Source organism: Chinchilla lanigera, unplaced genomic scaffold (assembly GCF_000276665.1).
Source record: "Chinchilla lanigera isolate Chin_1 unplaced genomic scaffold, ChiLan1.0 scaffold00059, whole genome shotgun sequence".
Lineage (NCBI taxonomy): Eukaryota > Metazoa > Chordata > Mammalia > Rodentia > Chinchillidae > Chinchilla > Chinchilla lanigera.
Window position 1 is genome coordinate 7,250,239 of NW_004955460.1, and position 24,456 is coordinate 7,274,694.

Consider the following 24,456-nt stretch of genomic DNA (forward strand, 5'->3'; position numbering starts at 1 on the left):
GATAAAAGAAATGGTAGCTGGTGTCGTGGTGCACACCTGTAGTCCCAGCACTCTGGGAGACGGAGGCAGGAGGATGACATTGAGGTCCTCAAGATCCAAGCACTTTCAAAAAGCTCCACTCTGAACACAAGAGATTTTCAGGGGACATTGTAGATTTAAAGCACAGCAATGGCCACATCCAAATCTAAATCATCACACAAAATGTAGGATTCTCCTTTATCTTCGGCCAGCCCTGGCCCCTCTCATGCAGATGCTGTTCCTCTGTTGATGGCGTCTACCCTTGTCCCTATCCAGCAGGCAGATCGGGTTCTTCCTTGTATGTGTCCTCCTGCATCACAGCCAAACTGTTGCCCAAATCCTTTTCCACCAGTGGTGCCCACAGCTGGTTTCTCCCATCGCAATGGTTCCTCCATGAAGAGGCCTTTGAGGACAGCCTCCCTCCCAGTGATGCCCCGCTATCCTGTTGATGGTCCTCAAGAGAAGGCAGTGTGTGTTTCTCATTCGTGGTTAGTGTCCTCCAACACCAAGGAGGGTGAGGACCAGGTCTGTCCTGTCCTGCTGTTCCTCCTATTGCCCAGAGCAATATCTGGCTCTTCCTGCCTGTGCCATGTAGATATGATGCTGAACAGACAGATGAGGAGCACACCACAAATCCCACTTGTCACCTACGCTGAATGCTCCAGGAGCCCAACAGCCCAAGTTTCCAAGAGGAAAGCAACCTCCACACAGCCCAGCACTGGTGGGAACGTACTTAGGGGTTCAGGGAGAGATGCGCTCATCAGCCAGTGCATAGGCAATACCCCTTTTCCAGTGAAGGTATAACTTCCATGTTGAAAAAAGAACCCTTGTATTTTCTTAAGGAATTTCAGAACTGAGACTTGTGTTTTCCTTTAAGCAGAGATGCCAGTGTTTCAGAGGGCATCTTGTAAGAAGCGAGAAGGGAACCGGTACGTAGGAAGCTCATCTGAGCAGCAGCATGGACAAGAGATGCGGGGCTGCTCAGATGAAGGGTGCTGCCCGTGTGATGGGAGAGGAGGCAGTGCTGGGAGCAGCCAGGTGTCCCGAGAACCTGGACCCCACTGGACCAGGAATCTGGAAATTAGTGTCAGGACTGGACGGCTGGGACCATGGTGGAGGATGAGAGGTCCTCTCCAGTTTGCAAATCCTATGGATCTTTCTTGAAGTGCCTCATGCCTCTTCTTCCTCATTCTGAAGGTGGCCCTCTTAGCTGGCCCCGTTCCTGAGATGAGGACTCAGGATCCTGGCAGCTCACCCACCCCAGGGTACTTCCAACTCAGAGCCAACAGGGAGTCTCTCTGTTCTTCAAATGTGTCGGCTCTGCTTGCGTTGTAGGGTCATCCTGGAACCAACCCTCCTTCCTGTCCGTCCACACTCCCACAACAAACAGAAGTGATGGGTCAGGGACTACTACTTCCCAGTCTCCAGGGAAGCCCCGTTGCTATCTGCATCCAGCTCCTAGCCTTGCCTCCTATCTGTGCTCCATCCACCTCTCATGTCCAGGGACTTCTGGACCTGCAGGGTCTGTGTACACACACACACACACACACACACACACACACACACACACATACACACACTCCTCCTCTGGCCCAGCCCATTGCAGCCATTAGCAGCATAATGATCTGCCCCCTTGTTCCATCTCCTTGGACCCAGTCACTTAATGACTTCTGGGGGCTCAGTCTCAAAGTGTTTTCTATATTGAAGCATTTCCCAAAGCACTTTCATCTGAGTCCTAACTGTCATGCCCTCAAATGTCTTCATATCCATTTGTGATCCCTGCCTGATCCTTCTTCCCAGCCTCAAAGACCCCTCCCCACCCAGAGGCACCCAGTCATCTGCAAGTGTGTGTCACTATGCCCTTGTTTCCACTTTCTAGAACTTTACTTAAACGTAATCACGCAGCCTGGCTTCCTTGACTCACTGGAATCACAGCATGTTTCAACACTGTGCTCCTTTTGGTTGATGAGTAGCATTGATACCACGTTCTGTTTATGCATTCACTAGCTGAAGTACATACAGTTTGTCTGCAGCTTTTAGCAATTAAATATACAGCTGTTCCAAACCACCAAATACAAGTCTTTTGTATGCTTGTAGGACATATATTTTCATTTCCCCACCTACGAGTGGAATGTGTGTTAGTTTACATGCACTATTTCCTAGGTGTCCTCTAAGAGAGGCTAAATGAAATGAAACTCCAGTAGCAATGAGCACATCCAGCCCCCAGATACTGGTTTTAAAAGCTCATTCTCCAATAAAAGGAAGTAGGACTCCTTGGAGAAATGGTTGATTCCAGAGCTGGAGCAGAAAAAATATAAAATGAGCCTGAAATAGATAGCACACAGTACCAGGAAATAAAGGAAAATGGGGACATGTCAAAAAGACACCAGAATTATCCCAAAGGAACCCTCAACATCTGAAATTGGCCCCACATGTGGTGTTCTTCCTCCAATAGGTGCCACCCCTTTCTGGCGCAGTCAGTATACCTTTCTCCAAGGCCATTTTGAAGATACTCATCCCTCAGTCCCCTCCCCAGTCACACATGCAAAAATGATGGCATTTTTCCTCTTCCTCTTCTTTAAAAAAAAAAAAAAAAACACATTACAGCTCTCACTCTGATCCCCACTCTGACCAACGCCCCCTCACAGCTCAGCCAGAAGTGGAAATAGCTCAATCTTTCTTTCAGGACTGGTGGTCTTTGGCAGTCCTCCAGTGCTGGAAAGGGCTTGGGAAGAGGGTGTGCATGGGCCCCTGAGGCAGTGTGTGCTGGTGACTGTTCAACAGTCGATTGTGGGGGAGGAGGGAGTCTTGATTCACAGTGTTTGCCAATAGCAGAGGTGTAAACACTCCCACCATGGCAGATGTGAAGCTCCTGAGACAATGTCACCAGTGGGGGGATGGAAAGAGATAAGCCCGTTATCCCCACCACAGCCGTCCTGGCTGCTGTCTTGAAGATCCTTCCATCCCTCTTGATGGCCACAGCCCTTCCCAGGGCTCCTGTGGATGCTGGAACTGTGTGTGGAGGAGTGTGCATCACCCATTCTCCAGGGTCACAAGGCTTTAGGGGACCTTGGGCTCAGCTGAGCTCGCACATGCCGCCTGTCCCCCTGCCTCACAGGGATGGACAAGAAGAAAACACCCCTCCTGCAGTCCCGCAAACATATCCTGCCACGTGAGGCATGGTGTGTGAGAGGCCAGTGCTGTGGGTGGTAGGAGAATTTACCAATAGCCAAGGAATATAGAAACAGGAACCATTCAGTGATACATTGTAAGGGAGCAGCCAGTGAGCCCAGGACAGGACCCTGCCATCAGGATAAAAGGCTGGGACTTTTACATTTGATTTTAACTTGAGGAGGTGGTCTGGAAATGTCATCCCAGGAAAACTTTCTTCAGGTCCCAGTGGTTCTACTGTCATCCATCTCAGCTCTAAGCACAGCCAAGTATTGTCTGAAGGCTGAGTGATGTTTTTGTTTGACAGGGTCTGGTGTCCTTGATATAGCTAGAAAAGTCCTGGGTAAAATTAATTGACAAATGTATAAGGATTGATCAGTGTTAGTAATCAAGGGATCAGAATGAAATACACATGTTTTACCTGAGAGGGACTTTTGACTTCCATGGGGATAGACAATAAGATAGGACAGCGGTCAGGTCATCTAGGGCTGCATGGGTAGCTGCTGTGCATACCCCTCGAGGTGGAAAGTTAATATTCTGTGCAGACTCTTTCCTCTGCTGCTGTGTCATCTTTAAAGAAAATAGCCGTGGTTCCTCACACATCCCACACACTGGTTCTCTTACGTGCTGTGGACGCAAGGAGGACATGTGGCAGAACAGAACAGGCGCTGCTCCTGGATGCTTGGAGTCACCTGGCCCCGAGCTCTCTCCACGGGTCCTTGCCTCCTCCTCCTCCCTGCTGTGCCCCAGGGAGGACAGCAAGCCTCTTCTGTGCTGTTCTGGTTCACATCTCTGCCCCTCTGGCCTTGTGTTTAACCAAAGGGGTTTATAAAGGCATTTTAGGTCCACAATACTGATGCAAGTGCAGTTCTACTGACTCAGCTTTTTTCCCTTTCCAAACCTCAGTGTTCGGTTCTGTAAAATGGGGCACAACAAGAAGTACCTGTAGGTCATGGTAAATTAGAACAATGAGATAATGTAGGTAAGGCACAACCTCCAGAATAGGCAGCCTCCATTAGCTCTGGTCCTTTGCCTTCTCTGCCCTGGACTTAGAGGGCCAAATGTAACCTGTTGTTGTTGCCAAAGATAGATGAAGGGGAATCTAATCGGGATGGTCTTTCTGTTCCTCGCAGGAAACATCTGAGAGACTTGAGATAGGTCCACTGGAAGTGGAAGCTTTTCCTCGCTAACACCCAAAGGTCAGGAGAAGGCTGGGCTGCTCTGTCCCTCTGAGCTGCGACCAGTCTGAGGCTCGGACCTCAAAGGTCATCACTCCTTCCATCAGCAGCACTGTGATCCCTCGTGTGATCAACAGTCACTGCAGGTATTCCTGCTGGAGGACATGCAGGGCCCTCCTAGATCTCCCTGATGTAACTCGAAGTTCTACCTCCACAGGGCTGAGAGGGACACTGACACTCACGTCCAGCTTCACTTCGAACTGGCTGATCAGGACACCTGAGCCTTCAGAGCTCCACATCCCCACTTAACTCCAATCCATCTTTCTGTGACATGCATGCCCACGAGAGCCCTTGCTGTCCCCTCCTACTGACCAAAGACTGTCCCTGACGTACCATTGTCCCACTCAACAATTTCACACCTGGATGGTGCCACAAAAGCAATATGCATTCAGTAAAAACCATAATGCAGCTTGAATTGTGGTCATTGTTTCCCCAGCTACAAATGGCAAGATGTTGACTCAAAAAAGCCTCAAGGACCCACAAAGTCCCCTTACCAGGCCGTCGCCAGAGGCACCAACTCCATGTTCCCGAGCTGGGTATTTAGCAGGTTCCTGTATTAAATGTGCTTTTGACTGAGGCTATTTTCAATTCCTGATAGGTATACTGGGCCAGAATGCCATTGTATGTCCAAAAGTAACCATTTTATTGTGAATTTCCTAGGATTTCTTTCTAGATGCTTCCGGAATCATCCATCCTGCTTTTCAAATCCATCTGCAGCCCAGAGGGCCATGCACATCTGATAGGTTAGGAAAGGGTTGGTTAGGAAAGGGTCACACTGAGAAGCAGGGGTGGGAGGAGTTGGCTGGACCCCTTCCCTCCCAGCTCCCTTCTCAGCTGCCTCCCATTGGATTCTCCTGGGTGCCTCATACCCAGACAAGCACCCTAGGGGCTCAGCTCAGTGCCCTGCTAAGGGCACACCCAGCACCCCTGGCCAGGTCCCTGCTGCCCCCTCATGCGGTTGGCTGTGGAACCAAGGTCCATTTCCAAACAGTGTTGTCTGCCTGCAGCTCGCAGACAGGGAGGGAGAAGCCCCAGCTCTGGGGCCACAGGTTCTCAGCTCTCAGCATGGAGGAAACTGCTCTCAGCTGAATTGTTAGGGAACTGATAACAATCTGTCGCCGAGGTAACTATTCTTCCAAGAAGGTCAAACAGAGAAACTACTCTGATAGTCAATAGTGAGGTAATTGTGAACCCACTGGTCTTCTGGCCTCCAGTCAAGGAGCTCAGCCAAAAGCCCATGCACACTTTTTCTCTGCTTGCAATTTTCTGAAGACTCCAGGCATGGGAACCTCGTCTGCACCCCAGGCCAGGACCTGACAGTCAGAGGGAGCCGCAGGATTTGTCAGCTTGCCTGGGAAAGAAGAGAGGTCCTTTGTGGAGGAACTGGAGGCGGCCCCGCGCCAGCCTCCCTCACCCAGCTCCGCTCCGTGCACCCACAGCCTGTCAGCTCTTTTAAGGGCTGGGAAAGTCAGGCTTTTTGTTGTGCCCTGAGGGAGTTGGGTCCCTGGTCACCAGCCCAGGATTTACAGAGAGAGGAGCCCAGAGGGATGGGAAACACCAGCCCTTTCATGGATGGAGAACCCAGGGCTTTTAGTGCGCAGAGACACTGACTATTCTGCATCCCATTGATGAGGAATGGAGCCGGCGGGGTTCGCGCAGCCCTGGGCCAGGGCTCTTGCTGCCCAGGGGCAGAGAGTCCCAGAGAATCGGGCCTCCAGCCTGGCACCTGCAGCCAGCCCACGAGCAGCCCCACCGTGCAGCTTGGTCAGCTTCGTGGAGGAGCAATATGAACTCCCAACCTGTTAGATGTCAAATGTGCTGTGTTTGTGGTTCCATGACATTGAGGAATGAAGTTGCAAACCAAAGGAAGTTAGGAGAGTTTTATTGGCAATAAGGAGAGAACAATAGCTCCTGGATTTCCAGGAGGGGATCCAAGTGGTGGCCACCGAGGCCTTTTGTCAGGGGTAATTTAGACGGCAAAGTTTCCATGTTGGTGCAACATGGGTCAAACTACCGTCAATCCATGGGGTTACAAGTATAGGTGCTTAGCTAATATTGGTCCGATAGGGAAATGAAGCGTGTAGCAAGGGTACATGGAAAGAACAAAGGCATTTTTGGGAAGGGATGGGTCCAGATACTCTGGTCAGCCACCTGGGTGGTTGATGCCTATCTGGACCCACTGGACCAGCTGGTGCTAATCATACTATAAATCTCAGTTACAGTTTATCCCTTAGGAAGGCATAGGCCATTGTGTCTTCATCTTGATAACCCTAACTTCTTCAGCTGTGCCTCCGGCTGCAATTCTGGTGTGTTTTATTTTTGTGCTGACTTCCTTGAGAGCCTAGTCCCTGTCTGACTGCGTATGAATTTCTATCTAACGTGGCTGCCTGTAACATTCTGGGCGGTGCTGCGACGGCCTGACACTGCCACCTCCCAGTGGAAGATGAGATCTGTCTCAGCACTCGTCGTCGTCGTCCACCACCATCCCATCCCTATTTGTTGGCTCAGAGGGCCAAGGTTTCAGGAGACTGCAAAGACCAGCTGGCAGTGAAGACAGAGCCTGCTTTGGAATCTGCCACTCAAGAGCTCAGAACCCAACTCTGACACACTCTTGCCCAGAGAACCAAGTTGGAACTCACACCAAAGATGGTCTAGAAACTTCAGTGGGAGACTGGGGAGGAGGGGCACACGGCAGCACCAGGAATGGGCAGCTGCCTCCCTCATCTTACCAGGCCCCCATCCTGGCGGCTCCCAGAGGATCCAGCACCTTGGCCATTTGTTGTCTGCTTTCCTCGGTGATTACAGATGTTGTTGCTTCTCTTTCCAAGTAAACGTAGTTCCTCACATGTGTCTGGAACGCTTTCCATGTGCCGGGCCCATGTGAGCGCCAGGGGTGCAGAAACTACTCAACTGCACAAACCCACCAGCCTGGGATCCTGCCTGGGCGCCCATGGTGAGGCCCAGAGTGGCCACCTCCGGGACCAGCAGGTTCCAGGCAAGGTGCAATGCCAGCCTGAGGAGCCAGAAGAGGGCTAGGGTGCTGCACGGCTGAGCACTGCAGAAACTCTCCTGGCAGCAATCTGGACTCGCCCTCATGCCAAGGGTCTGGGGCAGAGTTTGGCACAACAGGATTTGAAGAGAAGCCTGAATCAAAAACTCAGCTGACTGTAGGTTTGGGGTCAAGTCCCAAGAAGCTCTCCAGAGCCTGAGGCAGGGGTTCAATGCACGTTTTATTGAGAGGTGTTCTCAAGAGAAAGACCCAGGCTTCTGGGGGTGGGTTACCCAGGTGAGGTGGCACCTGGAGGGCAAGTGCCCCGCCTATCCACTGTCGCTGCAGAGGTTTCAGCCCAAGCAGGCACGGCAGAGGCAAAGCTGTGCGGACAGCCACATGACAGCTAGGAACAGATGGTTTCCAAAGTGCACCTTGTTCTTAGGTCACCCAGCCTCCAGAACTGTGAGATATAAATGCCACTTAGGCCACCTTGTCTATGGTAATTTGTTACAGCAGCCCAGGATGACTAAGACCACATTATTCCCATACACCCTACAATCCCCCTTTACTTGGTTGTTTCTCAAGTTCGTATTGGCCGGAAGCTCCCTTGGGAGATGAGATGAAGTCTCCTTCCCAGACAAAGCAGCAGGCTGCTCTGAGGTGCCAAGTCCCTGGCCCTATTGTTCCTCTCCTGGGTGTAACTAACAGTGCGATGGCTCCCATATGGACTCATCCATGGGCCTTGAGGCCCAGGGAACCCAAGTGACCAAGATGACAGTGGCTGCTACCATTGCTGTGGGTCTTCGTCGGCGCTGTGTACCTGCTGCAGGCCAACCTGTTAGTTTGCACAGAGGGAAAACCTCTGTCCTTCCCCAGCCTGTGGCATCTGGCACGAGTCCCCACCACTTCCAACCATGGCAGCCCACTTACTGTACCCACACATGCATGGGAGATCTGACTTCTGGCCCTTTTCTGTTCCCCAAAGCATGTGCCCTTCCATGCTGTGCATTCGGTCTACAGTCGGGCTTCCCTGTCTTTGTCTGCCTGTTCTTGAAGACTGAGTTCCAGAAATACCTGCTCTAGGAAGCATCCCCTGTGGTCTAGCTGGTTCAGTAGGCACACCTGCCCTCACTACCCTCGCTATGTGACACAGCATCAATGCGCGGCCAACTCACCAGCTCCTACGATGTGAGCTCCCTGGAGATGGCAACTATTTATTTATTTACTTATTTACTTATTTATTTTCAGTACTGGGGATGGAAACCAGGTTCTTTGTACTGAGCTACATCCCCAGCTGTTTTTTATTTTCACTTTGAGACAGGGTCTGACTAAGTTCCTAAATTGCCCAGGCTGGGTTCAAACTTGTGATCCTTCTGCCTCAGCCTCCCTAATAGCTGGGATTACAGGCATGTGCCACCATACTCAGCTACAAACTGTATCTTGCTCATCCTAACCTGTCCAGTGCACAATTGGGGCGATGCCCAGAAATATTTCTCAAAAAGTAAAAAGGAAGAATGAGTGAAAGGATGATCCAAGTTGATCTTGTTCCTCTGAACTTGCGTAGGACTTTCTCTACAAGAGTCCATGAGGAGAGGACCTACTGGTCGCTGGCCAGCCTGCCCTGTGAACTCCACATGGACCCTGCAAGGGCCATGGCTGTATCTTCTTGTTCAGACACCTGAGGTCATGCCAGTGTTTTTCCAGCTTTCATTTTATAGCTATATGATGCTAAAATATGTGAAAACTAAACCCAAGGACAGCAAGAAGAGCTGTGGAGACTGCTGAATTTTACCTAGGTGAATAGGTAGATTTTCCCATCCATGGAAATTTGCATGTCTGTGTCTAATATAATAATCAACTCAGTTTCCTGGGAGAAGAGAAAAGCATTTTTTTTTCTCCCTTTCCTCTGCCCATTCACTGTTTCTGAGTAGGTTGTAGGAGGTGACTTTTTTGTTTTGCTTTTTTTTTTGACACAGGGTCTCACTATGTAATTCAGGTTGGCCTCAAATTCACTATGTAGCCCCAGCTGGCTTTGAAATTGAAGCTATCCTCCTACCTCAGCCTTTCAAGTGCTGGGATTACAGGTACGTGCCACCACACCCAGCTAGGAGGTAAATTTTTTAAGGATTCAGCAAATCTTTATAACAACACTCCCTCCTTCAGTACCTGGCTGGTGTCCCAGTGGTAGTGTGGGCACGGAACAGCTCTGGTGCTCGGAGGCCTCTGCTGTCTGCTGCGAATGCGACAGGAGAGAATTTGCAAAGGTGTGAGGGCCTAGGAATGTTAATATTCCTGTTAATATTCCTTAAAAGATGCAACCAAAAAGTTAGAATCAGGCTTGAACTAGGTTTCCATTACTCAGGACTGTGTGTTATTAAATGTGCTCAGTGAGCCGCAGCTGGGCTACACATATCTCTTCAGACAGACCAGTGGGCTGGACAGGCTGCCTGACACTGCTGGCCAGGGACATTTGCACCTATGTCACCTGAGCCACCATCGCAGGGACACTGTAACAAAGGGAGCTACTGCACAAAGGCACAGACCTTTCATCATGGATGAGTTTAGGGGCCTTGCTGCAGCCCCCAGGAACCCCCTGGAAACGGTGTCACATGCCAGTGGCCGTCCATCTACACAGGGACAGAGCCATTCTCCGTGATCCTGGTCTCAGATGGGGCTAGGTGGCTGGAGCAGGTATGTGGTCCCCTGAACCATGGGGCAGCCATGTTTGACATCAGTAAAGAGAATGGAAAGACCAAATAAGTCTACGGCTATACCACCCTGAACACGTCCAGTCTCATCTGATCTCAGAAGCTAAGCAGGGTCGGGCCTGGTTAGTACTTGGATGGGAGACCGCCTGGGAATACCGGGTGCTGTAGACTTTCGGCCTCCCGCTGGGGATATAGCTCAGTGGCACAAGTGCCTGCCTGGCAAATGCAACGTCCTGAGTTCAATTCCTGATACCAAAAAAAAAAAAAAAAAAAATTCAACAAACAAGTGAGAGAGGACAAGGAGGCCTATGTAGGCTCATTGCCCTGTGCTTGCTCACCGTGAGTTTGCAGCTTGTTGGAGGAGATTTGCTCTGATTTGCAACTGCAGTCAGCGAGACCAAACTGAGGACGTGGGGTGTCGGGCCTTGCTGCTCCAGCACTGTTGCTGTAATTCCGCCGGCCCCCTGGTTCTAAGCCCTGGGCAGCATTGCAAACTATGGGGGAGATGCCCCAGGGTCCCGTGGGCTCGCTGGTGGATGAACCTGTCCCAGGGCTCCAGAGCGTGCTCCAGCCAGCCAGGCCCAGGGAGCAGAACAGGCCTCCCATGTCTCTCTCCCCTTGGCACCAGGTCAAAGAGGAGACAAAATGCTTCTTCTAGCAGCCAGTCAGCAGGGTCAGCAGGGGAACCAAGTCATTAGTTTTTGCTAGAGAGCTGGAAAACACCTTCTGAGGGTGTTAAAGATAACCAGACACAATAGTGGACATAATTAGAGAGGAGGATTTTCTGAGGAATTAATAAAAGAAGCCAGTGTTATCTGATTGTCATTTTTAAAAGGTGGGAAAATCATTTTTTTGTTTTGTTTTGGTTTAGTTTGATTTGGTTTGATCTGGTTTGGTTTGGTTTTGAGACAGGGTCTTGCCAGGTAGTTCAGGCTGTCTTTGAACTCACCCTGTAACACAGGCTGGCCTCAGACTTGCAGCAATCCTCTTGCCTCAGCCTCTCAAGTGCTGGGATTATAGACATCACCATACTGAGCAGAGGAAGATACTTTTAATGTTTTTTATTCTTAACTGATATCAAAACCACCCCTCTGCTGCACACTCACAGTCTGGGTAGTTCTGGGCCTGCAGTAGGGAGACAGAGGCCCCTGGGAGAGGCCATTGTGAATGCCCTGGGGTCTCTTTATTGCAAAGAAGTTCTTAGCAGGGACCCCTGACAGAAATAACTTGAGGGGGATCATGACTGACACAAACTTGGTGTCAGGGATGCACAATTCTCTAGAAAAAAATTTTAAAATTTTAACTGAAGTTATTTTAAATGTATTATTCTAAATAGATAATTCATTAGTCTATAGAAAAATATTAGGGAAATGAAAAGATACAGTGCTACTTAATTATTTGAGTATTTTTGCGTATGGCACTGGGATGTTCCTAACCCAGAGTGCCCGGAAGTTAGCTCCAGGCTGTCCCCCGGCTCCCTCCGACACTCCATGATTGTGTGTCCCACTCCCACCAGGGCTTTGGAAATGACGGCTCCTCACTCCTCTCCTCACGGGCATTTCAACAGCACTACAATACCTGCCCGCCAGTGCTCCTCAAAAGGCCTCCAACCATTTCAGTTCCCTTCTGGTCTGTTTCTGTATAGTGGGACTTGTTTAGGGTGTTTCTTCTTTTTTTTTTTTGAAAAAGAGATCTGCTGCTAAAGAGAGGCTTGGAATTCCAAGGACCGCCGTGCCCCCCCAGGAATTGTCACCTCTGTGAGGTGGTCACTCCACAGGCACCCTTTTCCCAAGTCCCTGTGTCCCTCGCAGTGGAAAGAAAGAGCCAGTGTTCTGACTGGGGCTGCTCTGACAAGCTGGATAATTTGCCTTCTCCTCTCCTCCTCACAGAAGCTGTTGCTCAGAAAAGAAAGACCAGGCACTCCTGCCTGAAGCCCTGACCAAAAATTTTTCTGTATCGCTTTAAAGAGAGAGCCATTCTGAAGCTTCTGTCAGGTGTGTATGTATGAATCCAAAGATGGAGGCTTCTGAGGAGGTTTCCTTTGCTCAAGGAAAGGTATTACCCAGTTTCCCTCAGGAGCTGTTGAGAGGAGGAGATGTGATGGGTGGTTTGGGCACTTGGGAGCCAGCAAGGGCTAAGATCTCAGGAGGGCGGGAGACAGGTGGTACCACGGCAGCAGCCCCAGGCTGTGGTGTGGGTGGGAGAAGGACTTTGAAGGTGGTGCTAATCCTCAAGTTCCCGGGTCTTCCCAGGCCCTCTACTGTGTCCCCACCCTCAGGAAGAGCTACGTTGCTCCAATCCTGGAGTGTATGCTTGAGAGACCCTGAGAATGTTCTGGAACAAGCCAGGGGCTGCCCATCATGGAGAAGAGGAAAGGAGGTGCCCAGGTGTGGCCAGGGAGAGGCTGGAAACAGGAACTAGGGTGACAGTCCCCATTCCCCTTCTGCCCTGGACTCCCCAGATGTGGTAGGGAAGGTCCCGGGTTTATCGAATTTATGCGGGGAAAAGACTGTTATTTACTTTGGATACTAAAACAATTAGGGAGCCCAGAAAGCTAAAGAACTTGGGGCACACAGTGACCTTCAGCATCTTAGGCTCTGACAGGTCCCTCCCATAATAGTCTCACCTGTCTCCATTTCCCCACACACCCATTGTGTCTTAAGGAACCCATGCCAATATTTCTTGGGATCACAAACTTTGTATATCTGTTATTTGGGTCTTTCTCACCTGTTTCTCAAAATGTAAACAGTATCAGCCACATATTTCCCTGCTCCTGCAGCTGGAGGAACTCATCCAAGCCCAGGGCGGGCACCAGGGCAGAGCTTCCAGGGCCCCCAGGCCTGGCACCTGGCGTGAGGAATACTTAAAGGTTGCTGTTAGTCTCATTGGCTGCCTAATAAAGCTTGGTGTGGTTTTTGTTGTTGTTATTATTGTTTTTGTTTTAAGAAAAGTATAGAATTCACTGGCAATTGCTTCTTGGCCTTTTGTCTAAAATCGAGTGCAAGATTCACTGGTAAAAGTTAAGTACAACTCATATTTAGAACACAAATACAGTAATGGTGGTGGATAGATCAGTTATTTCTAAACTTAGTATAAAATTTAAAAGGCAAAACTACTAAAAATAGCAATAGCACCAATAATTTGAGAAGATTTATAAAGTATAAAATGATGTAAATTGCAACATTAAAAACAAAATGTGATGGGAAGAGCAATAAATATTTAGAATTTCTGTATGTTGTCAAAATGAATAGCTTAAAATAGCCTCTTTAAAGTATAAGATGTTATAATCAACTTTTCCACTATCTGATACTAATCCATAGTTTTAATTTCCTCCTTGGTGCAAATGTTTTAGGTGAGTGGTGGGTGATGTGCCCTGGACTCCCCAGATGTGTGTGTGTGTACGTGTGTGTGTGTTAACACCTGCAAATGTGTACCTGCATAATTTATAAGATATCAGAAGATACTAAAAAGCCAACCCATAGAATGGAAGGAAATATTTGCAAATTGTACCTCTAAGGGATTCATATTCACAACATATAAAGAATTCCTATAACTCTTAATTACAAACTCCAAATGAACTAAATTAAAAAGTGATTAGAGGATCTGAACTGACATTTCTCCAGAAAGGACAAACAAATGTCCAACAATCCCATGAAAAGATATTCTATATCTAGACATCCAGAAAACGAAAATCAAAACCACAAGTAAATACCACTCCACACCCACTAGAAAGGCTACAATCAAAAAGGCAACAGTAATAAGTGTGGGCAAGAATGCAGAGAAAGGGAAACCTTTGTATACTGTGGAAAGGAATATAAAGCAGTGCAACCACTTTGGAAAATAGTATCGTCAAAAGGTTAAACATGGGGCTGGGGATTTAGCTCAGCGGCAAAGCGCCTGCCTGGCAAGCGCAAGGTCGTGAGTTTGGTTCCCGGTACCGGAGAAAAACCAAAAAAAAAAAAAAAAAAGGTTAAACATAAGCCGGGAATGGTGGTGCATGTTTGCAACGCCAGTGTTCTGGGAGACTGAGGCAGGAGGATTACAAATTCATGCCCAACCTGGGTAATTTAGCAAGTTTCTGTCTCAAAGTAAAAAAAAATAAATAAGAAAAGGTCTGGGGCTTTAGCTCAGAGGGAAGGCATAAGGTTCAAGCTCATAAAGTTCAAGCTCAACTGGGGTTAAAAAAGGGCTAAATGTAGCGTATGATTTAATCCAACTGAAACATATATTAATCCAACTAAAACATATATGATTTAATCCAACTGAAACATATATGACCATGAATGTTTATAGTACATTATTCATAAAAACCAAAAGGTGGGGACAACCCAATGCCCATCTGCTGGTGAATGCATGAGAAAAGTAGATCCATTCAGTGAGATCTGTCCATAACAGGAACGGCGCACAGGCACATGCAGTGACGCAGAGGAACCTCGACAGCATGCTCAGAGCCAGGCACAATACACAATCCATTATGTGACTCCATTTGTACACAGAGTACAGTGGCGAATTCACGATGACAGAAAGGTGATCTGTGGCTGCCTCTCGGGAGGTCACCCTAAAGCTGCGGAATGGGGGGGGGAGTGTCCCAGAATGGAGCCCCAGCTTGTGTGGTTCCCTGGAACCTGTTTTCCAAACTGAGCACAGTGCTTCACTCTTCCTTCCTCTGCTGTGCGCAGGCTGCCCCTCCTCCCACAGGGGCCCAGGCCGCTTCCCCCACCCCCCTACCCCCCCACTCCCGCTCTCCAGGCTACATGGACAGTTCAAACACCATTTCACAGAAATGTTTCCTTCTTCAGGTTATGGTTTCAACTGGGCAGTTAACCCAAAGCATAGAAAACCCTGACAAAAAGCAAAATTGTTCTCTAGGGGACATAAAATATGTGACCAAAAGGAAAGGGCATGTAGTGGAATTAATAGGTGGAATAGAATACGGTTAGCAACTTTACCCCAATTAATCTGCAGCATACATTTAATATTTTTATGAGAGTTTTAAAACTTGTTGAAAATCCAAAAACTCATTATAAAAAGCAAGTATAATTTAAATAGCATTTTAAAAATTTTTAAAATTTTTTTTTTTTAATTTTTTGAGACAGGGTCATGCCCAGGCTGGCCTCAAGTGTGCTGATACTCCTGCCTCAGCCTGTCAAGTGCTGGGATTATAGGTAATGCTTCACCATGCCCTGCTTAAATACTAGAGTAATGAGAGAATCTTGTTTCACATAATATTAAACAGAATCTAAGCGATGCTAAAGATTCAAGAAACAGCTGGGCATGATAGCACACACCTGTAATTGCAGCACTCTGGGAGGCTGAGACAGGAGGATTACAAGTTCAAGACCAGCCCTGGCAAGGGCAATTTAGCAATTTAGCAAGAACCTATCTCCAAAATAAAAGTGAAAAGGGGTAGGGATGTAGCTCAGTGTGAAGACCCTGGTTTCAATCCTCCATGCTTTAAACAAACAAAAGCAGCAGAAGAAGGAAAAGGAGGAGAACGAAAAGAAGAAAGAAAAACAAGATACAAGAAAGTAGGAGTGCAGAATTTGACACGTAATTCTGAGTAACAAACTTTTTCTAATATGAAAATCTCAAATACTCCAAATCTTGAATGCTCCCTGTAAAATTTTTGAGTACTAGTACAATGTCACGAGTGACGCCTTCACAGAGCTCAATGCGCACAAACTTGGTTTCATGAACAAAATTATTAAAAATACTATCTAAAATTGCCTTCATCCTACACGTGTAAGGTGTATATAAAACATAAATAAGTTTCATGTTTACACTTGCTTGGGTCCCACCTCTAAGATATTTCATTATGATTATGCAGATATTCCAAATTCTCCCCAAAATCCCAAATCCAAAACACTTCCGGTCCCAAGGATCTCAGACAAGGGTTACTCAACCCCTGTTAGGAATTCTTCCTTTAGAAACTGCAAAAGCAAAGGAAGACCAAGCAGAGGCCCAGCTCCACATGTTGCAGTGGACCATGCAATGGACCACCGCCCAGTCTTTCAAAGAGCTGCAGGAGGGAACTGGCATAGGCGTCAGCATGCAGGCTTGCGGCAGCAACCTTGGGGCAGTGCAGAGAGAGGCCGCCAGTGTTACGGGTTAAGCAATGTCACTGTTGACGAGTCGCTTTCCTTCCCTGTAGTAGGAGGCCCCCCAACAACACTGTCTTGGTTACTTTTCTCTTGTTGCTGAGACATAATACCCAATGCCCAAAATTAAGGAAGGGAAGGTTTATTTAGCTCACAGTTTGTGGAGGTTTCAGTCCATACTTGGCAGGCTCCAAGGCAGAGTGATGAGGGCAACAGTTCATGGTGGCAGAAAACAGCAAAAGCAATAAGAGCAAAAGGGAGGAGCAATGGCAAGGAGCCTCTTTCCCTCCCTTACACTGTATGCAAACTATCTCCCCAGGGCAAGTGTAGCACTCACACCCATAATTCCAACACTGGACCATGAAGCAATCAGAAACTGCAGAAGCCTGTCCCATGACTGCATGAGGCTTTGGGGGCACACCCAGACACAAACCATAACAAACACAGAAAACTGTTCCTGTATTTTGTCAAATAAAATTAGAGTTTATGAACATACATGTTTAGAAAGACCCCAGGACATGATACAACACAAAGGCCACTTTGCCTCTGCGGTGTTCTTTCCCCCAAACCCAAGTAGTATTACAAGAACAGCGGACAAACCTGAACTGTGGGCACCCTGTGAAACACCTGATCAGTCCCTGAGAAATGCTGTGGTCGGAAAAAGACCAGGACATGGCCACAGATGGGAGGAGACCAACGAGATGGGATAACAGAGTGCAATGTCACCCTAGGTCCAAAATAGGACATTCATGGACTAGCCGGTGACACTGGAATACAATCGGCAGTTTAGTTATAGTCTTTTTTTTTTTTTTGGTCTTTTTGAGACAGGGTCTCACAGTTCGGGCTGGCCTTGTGCTCACTTTGTAGCCCAGGCTGGTCTCGAACTCACAAGGATACTCCTGCCTCAGCCTCCCTAGTGCTGGGATTTAATTAATAGTCTTGTACCAGTGTGGATTTCTTAATTTTTATAAGTACATCATGGCTTTGTAAGATGCTGACAGTACAACAAGTTGGCAGAGGGGAATGCTCTACTGTCTTTGCAACTTTTCTGTACATATGAAATTATTATATACATTTAAAAAATTAAAATGGGGGAATACATAAAAATGAGCCTAGAATCAAGCAAATATTTAACCTGATATGATGTGACCTGGAGTGAATTTCTCTAATTATCAATAAAGCAGTCAGATTTAAGAAAAACAACCACTAATGGTGGTTGGCACAAGTCACTGATAATGATACTTTTGTCTCTTATACTGTTGAATTTGCTTCCATGAATATATGTAGGTGCTTCAACGTGTAAACCTTGTTCTAAAAATCTGATGGAGAGTAAGTGACCCATACCCTGGCCTGGACTTGGAAAAGGCGCCAGGCTGTGGACCACCCCACTGTAACCCAGGCTGGCACTAAAAATGCCAAAAGACACCGCAGTGGAGAGGAGGCAGAGGCTTTCCAGGAAAGCTCACATCGCCACACAGAGCGCGTCCGGGCTGTCACACCACAGCGGGACAAAAAGGCCTTCAGGACTGTTGGCAGGCATGCATCCCGCGCATGAGCAAGAAAAGCTTCTCGCACCAGCCTGGCCACTTCTCTCCGTCCCCGCCCGACAGCAGGGAAACAGGGAGGTTTTCCAGCTCCCCGGGGCTGGGTGCCAGGCCCTGAAATGGGAACAGTAAAACCCACTCTGGCTGCCCAGTGCCAACAGGGCAGATACAGAGGGACTGGCAGGCAAGGGTGAGCAGGCAGAGTGGCTCTGCCGGTCACTGAGGGCCAGAAGGGGAGGTCAGGGCGGAAGGACAGCATGGCCAGGGCCCAGAGGCAATGCTGGGGTTCATCCAAGGGGCATCTCCATCCATCACTCTCTGTCCCCTATATGTCCCCGGCAGGGTTCTAAGGATGAAGGACCCAGCGAGCCTGCCCTGATGGCATGCTGTCTGCTGGGGACGGTGACGTGTCAGGCCCCATATAAGGAGGTAAGAACTGGGGGCAGCAAGTGTAGGCGCAGAGGGGAAGGTGAGGTGAGTGGAGAGGGAATCAGACTGTAGGGGCCCTGCTCAGGCACGAAACACAGCTGGGCCATACTTCCCCCACCCTTCACCTCCAGAGCCCTCGAGAAGGTCAGGGACCCAGGGAAATCTTCAACAGAGCCAGGCTGATCTCCTGGGCCCAATCAGCCAGAGACCACAGGGATTCCACTTCCTGGCAGTCTCTCCAAAATTCTTTTTGGTCAGTGGAGTGCCAATTTCTACTGGATTCCCTCTGAAAAAGCTGAAGATTCCCAGGTAGAAGCCACACAGTCTGCACCAGAAGCCAGGAGATGACCAAGCTGAAAGTGACAGCTGGAGCTCCTCCAAAAAACCAGCAGTGAATCCTTTCTCATTTCCCTTTTATTGTATGCAGCCTACCCACCTTTGGGGGGTGGTGGTGGTGGTCCTCTATACCCACACCATCTCCCAGCCCTCCTCTTGCACAGGCTCACAATGAATACCAAGTAAAGACCCTGCCCCCCTGCTGAGTCACATGGTTAACCTTCTACACTTCTCAAGTTGACATAATGAACAACATTCCAGAGCAGGAAGGGCCTGTCCTTTTCACCCCAGGATGCAGAACTGCGGAGTCACTTAGCCAAACCTCTAGAGTCCCCAAGTTGATACAATGTATCAACCATAACACAGATTCACTAATTTTGTTCCAGGAAAGAATAGGAAAGGAAAAAGAAAAGAGGAGGCCTATGGCAAAACATAGGCCTTTTCAGAATCAAAGGGAAAACTGAGATGACTGCACTGTGGCTTCCAGAACCTTCTGTGGTTACAGTGGAGTCTGACCCAAGAACAGAGGTCAAATGATAGAATTTTAGGACCACAGAGGCTATGACAGATGCTTCAAAAAGGATCCCCAAGAGCTTCATGGCAGAACGTGGAGTATTTTAGTGCCACACTCTGTTTGCACCTCTGCATAACAGGGTGGTGGCATTACCTACTGCACAGGGTTGCTGATGCCATCCGTGACCCGCTCAGCACGTGCCCACACATACATGTCAGCTGTTAATTCAACCCCGAAACACCACGGCAGGCTGATGAGCTACATTCTGTCATACATATCACAGTCAGTGAAAAAGTCCCTGTTAATGAATACTTAAGGTAGCAGATAACATGAAGTGGCCTGGTCCAAGCCAAGCGGGTCACAGAGTCTCCTCCTCCACAGGAGCTGAGCTCCAGCACTTCAGGGTCCAAATGTGCTTCGTTCAGCTGTGTGCAGGTTGTCCCCATCTTGATGGGGGTTCCACTGGAGACTTTTGACCTAATAATAGTGGGAAACTATAGTGGTTGGTTGATTGTGTCAATTTGAGAGGTTTAGAAGCTTAACTAAATCAGCTCAGCAATTCTATACCCTGGGGTATAGAGGAGTCACTCTAGGGTAGATCATCACCCAGATGATATAAAAGGGAAATGAGGGCTGGGGATTTAGCTCAGCGGCAAAGCGTCTGCCTGGCAAGCGCAAGGTCATGAGTTCGGTTCCCGGTACCGGAGAAAAACAAAACAAAAAAAAAAAAAAAAAAAGGGAAATGAGGATGGACAGAGAGGTTTCCTTTCTCCAGAGGAACACCAGTCCTCGCCTACAGCTTGGATGTTGTCTCCTGGCTTCTAGTGTAGACTCTTCAGCTTCCACTTTGGATCCTTCAGCCGTCTTGTGTAGACTCATCAGCCTTCCTCTAGAGACCCATCTTTGTCAAAGATCAGATAGCTGTAGTACCTGGAGTTGTTCCTGCATCCTCTATTCTGTACCACTGATCCACATTCTTGTTTTTGTCCCAATACCATGCTGTTTTTATCACCATAGCTTTGTAATATAACTTCAAGTCCGAGATTGTGGTGCCTCCACTTTGCTCTTGTGGCTCAGGATTGCTTCTGTTATTATGGGTCTCTTCTGGTTCCATATGAATTTCAGTATGTTTTCTTTAGTTCTGTGAGGAATGCTATTGGTATTTTGATTGGGACTGGGTTAAATCTGTTTATAAGTTTTATAAGTATGGGGGCTGGGGATTTAGCTCAGCGGCAAAAGCGCCTGCCTGGCAAGCGCAAGGTCGTGAGTTCGGTTCCTGGTACCGGAAAAAAACCAAAACCAAAAAAAAAACAACAACAAAAAAAAAAGTTTTATAAGTATGATCTATATATAACTTTCTTATATAAAACTTACTATATTTTGACTATATTGGTTCTGCCTATCCAGGAATAGGGGACATCTTTCCATTTTATGATGTCCTCTTCAACCTCCTATTCAGAATACTATAGTTTTCATTATAGTGCTTTTTCATTGACTTGGTCAGGTTAATTCCTAAATATTTAATTTTTTGTGAAGCTATTGGGAATAGTATTGCTTTTCCTTATTTCTCAGAGAGCTCATTATTGGTGTGTACAGGAACACTATTGAGTTGGGGGTTGATTTGGTATCTTGCTATCTTCCTGAATTTGCTTATTAGTTCTAGGAGTCTTGGTGGAATTTTTTTGAGTCTTCTATGTAAAGGATCTCATCGTCTCTGAACAAGGATAGTTTGACTTTTTCCTTTTCTATATGTATCTCTTTTTTTTCTCTTTTTCTTTCTTTCTTTCTTTCTTTCTTTCTTTCTTTCTTTCTTTCTTTCTTTCTCTTCCCTGATTGCTCTGGCTAAAGTTTCAAATACTAACTATATTGAACATTAGTAAGAATGGACATCTTTGTCTTATTCCTGGGTTTAAAAGAAAAGCTTTTTAATTTTTCCCCATTTAATTATGATATGGGCAGCAGGTTTTCATAAATGACTTTTATCATGTTGAGATAAAGACTTTCAGAAGTTCCACTGGTAGGAATATGTCTGACAAAGATCCTCAGACAGTATCATAACTAAGATACATATGCAAGGACTTTTTACTGAAGTGACTTAGCAGTGACAGCCCAGAAGTAAACAAAATGTTAAGCAATAAACTTTGGCTTATCCATAAAGTAGAATGACAAATAGTTTGGGAAATGACATTGAAAAATGGTCAAGATAGATTGTTAAATTAAAAAAGGAACAGATTGCTCAAGAGTCTGCACAGTATGAGCCCATTTAAAAAATATTACATGGGGGCTGGGGATTTAGCTCAGCGGCAAAGCACCTGCCTGGCAAGCGCAAGGTCGTGAGTTCAGTTCCCGGTACCGGAGAAAAAAACAACAACAACAAAAAAAAATATTACATGGACAACATATTAAGATAGTATGTACACAGGAAGCAATGAAAAAGCCCATTTCTGGTGACAATCTCAGGGAGAGTTCTGAGGGATCTTCACCTCCTATGTAGTTCAGCTCTGCATGTTCAAAATATTTTGAAGCCAGAATCACAGTTGCAACCAGAAATGGAATTACGATGCAGACAACCAAGGATTATTAAGACACCATCGACTTCCCACCGTGACTGTAATGATGCCAGGGAGACCGGGCTTTCCCTCTGAAATGGGATGAAGATCACTTTGATAATAACATTTCAGTTCAAAATTATCAGCAATTGAGACATTTTAAAACGTACAATCCAGTCAATTGCCATCAATCCAGGCATTCATTTTAAAAGCATGAAACTGCATTACTGAAACCGGAAGCTCTTTTTTTTTCTTTGCTGAATTCTTTGGAAGTCATCAAAGGAATATTCACTACCAGGCTGATTGTCAGTGCACAATCAAGCCCTGCCCCTGCCGCCTTGGTTTATAAACCGATGAAAATCAACTTGCCCCAAGCCACCCCAAATACGAACAAACACAATGGTTATGGTGCCCCTATGTTGGGGTGCCAGTTCAAGAGGAAGAGGAAGTGCCCCAGCTCTGGTTCCATGACCTTAGATTCCTCTTCAACATCAGAGTGGAAAGGGCCAGGCCGATGGTGAAGACTGGAGGGAATTTAAAGAATGCTTTCGTCGGAGCAGTCAGCAGCGGCTTCCCTCCTGCTCCTCTGAGAGAGACAGGCCTCACTGGGACCGCTGTCCTCTGGGGACTGGTGTAGGAGCAAGGACAAAGCAGAGCTGTGGACAGGGAGCCCCAGAGCACACCCAGGGCCAGCTGCAGGGTCTCATTAGATTCTGCCCAAGGAGACTAGAGAAGGGGACAGGCAAAGAGAAGCGGGGGATTCACAGGGGCTGCAGAGCCACCACAACCAGTCCGTGGAGCAAGCCCACTCTCGCCCATCCCGTGTCAAAGGATTACAGGCAGCTAAGTTAGACAGCAATGAATGTACAGTCAGGGAGGGACTGGACTCTCAAGGAAGTTAGCAGAAAAACAAAGAGCAGGATGGTCACTGGAGGTGCAGCTGAAGACCGGGCTTCAAGATAAAGATGCAGCAACCAGGCCTACATGCTTCCCCTAAGGAATAAGCAGTAACTTGGGATTACCCTATAATTGCTATCACCTGGTGCAATAAGTCCAGCTAGGCATCAGTCACCAGGTAGCTGACCGGAGCATCGGGACCCATCCCTTCCCCAAAATGCCTTTGCTCTTTCCATGGACCCTTGCTGCATGACCTGTTTCACTATCGGATCAATATGAGCTATCCCTGTAATCTTAAGGGTTGATTATGTTGTACTCACCTCGTAATTTTGTACCCACTTCCTGATTTTGCTCTATAAAATATTCTTAGAACAGTAGCCTTGGTGACAATCCGGGTCCTCTCCAGTCTCTCAGGAGCTATCTCTCAATAAATCTTTTCTACTCTTAACTTCCATTGCTCCTTAGAACTCATTGTTTAATTTCAGGGAACACGAACTCAGTGTATCCGACATCTAGCAGGTTGGGAGTTGTACTTTCCCCTATATCAAAAGGAGCTGTGACTGAAAGGCCTCTAGACATGGGCGAACCCCACAGAGACAAGGAGACAGCCCTCACCTACGCTGCCATATGCCACCCAGCAGGAGGAAGAGTCACTGTAAATATCAGAGAGGCCCCAAAAGCAGCAAGCCAGGTTCTCAGTATCCCAGCCAAGAAGGAACTCCTGGCCCTCTCTTCTCCTCCCTCTGGAATTCACACAGGCAGCTGGGAGGGACAGGGAACACCTGCACATGTGCGTCTTCTGGTCTTCAGATCCCTTGTTAAGCCACCATGGGGACCCCACTCTGCAGAACTTCTCTAATCCTAATCCCCTTCCAAAGGTGCCTCCTCTGGGCACTGCGGTTGATCAGTCTCCACACCCATAAGAACTCACAGTAGGGGTTAAATTGCAACACAGGGGTCCTTGGGGGCAGGGAAAATACACTGCATCCAATCCGTAGCATCCACTGCCAGCGCTTCTTTAATCTCCCCATCTGCTTACCAGGTGTGGGTGTTGCCAAACCACTTCATGGTCAAGATCAAGACGTGCAGAAGGCAGGAAACTCATCCAAGCCTTCTAACAGGGAGCTCTGCAGTTGATATGAGCTTTGCTTTATTTAGGCCTCTGGGGTCATCATACCTCCCAGATGCAGAGGTGTTCAAAAAATGGGACAGTAATATTTTTGTCAGCAGCAGCTCTCCTCACCTGTAGGGGAGAAGCCAGCTCCAAATGTAGCCTCACCCGGAGAGGAAAAAAAAATGTTTCTGATCACTGGAAACATATAAGTGGATAGAGGCCCTTGGGGACTGTCTTGATGAAGACAAAAATTGTCACACAGCCTTGACCGGCACCTACTAGTAGGAATGTGTCCTCAGGAAATCGGAGACAAGAGTGCAGATTTGTTCACAAGGTGCACTCAGGAACATTGTTTATATTAGTGAAAACCATCTTCAAGTCCAGTGATAAAAGGCTGCCTGAATTATACAGAGTTGATACGCATATTCTAATCATTACTAAGGTGTATTGCGTGTTTAACTTAATGAGCTACTCCCGGTTTAAAATACTATATGCAGGCATTAACTCATTTAATCTAGGTGAAAGACTGCAATCCTAGATTGTGATCCTGACAAAGAAATGGTACAGGGATACTTGAGAAAGTGTTCACGATCTCGGGTTGAATGAAAAATACATGTTACAAAACTGTGTTTTAGACCTGTAGATTTTAAAAGGCAATAGTTAGGACTTAGATAGGAATTACTGTTTTTATTTCCTTGTGATTTGAAAATTTTTCTGAATTTCCCACAATAAGATCAACTACTGCTTTTTTTAAAAAAAACTAACTTAAATGACTACCAGAGTCTCAGACTTGAGAGAGGATCTGATGGCCCAGCGGTAAACAGCCTCTGGTAAACAAGCCCTGAGCT

At 47.4% G+C, this 24,456-nt stretch overlaps 1 long non-coding RNA gene across 1 annotated transcript; it reads left to right on the plus strand.

Annotated features, from left to right (window-relative positions):
• The first annotated feature begins 10,008 nt into the window (after positions 1–10,008).
• Positions 10,009–12,990, plus strand: LOC102005345. The gene is made up of 4 exons (XR_263036.2): positions 10,009–10,110; positions 12,017–12,121; positions 12,380–12,514; positions 12,907–12,990. It is a non-coding gene; the product is annotated as an uncharacterized LOC102005345 (long non-coding RNA).
• Positions 12,991–24,456: the final 11,466 nt, after the last annotated feature.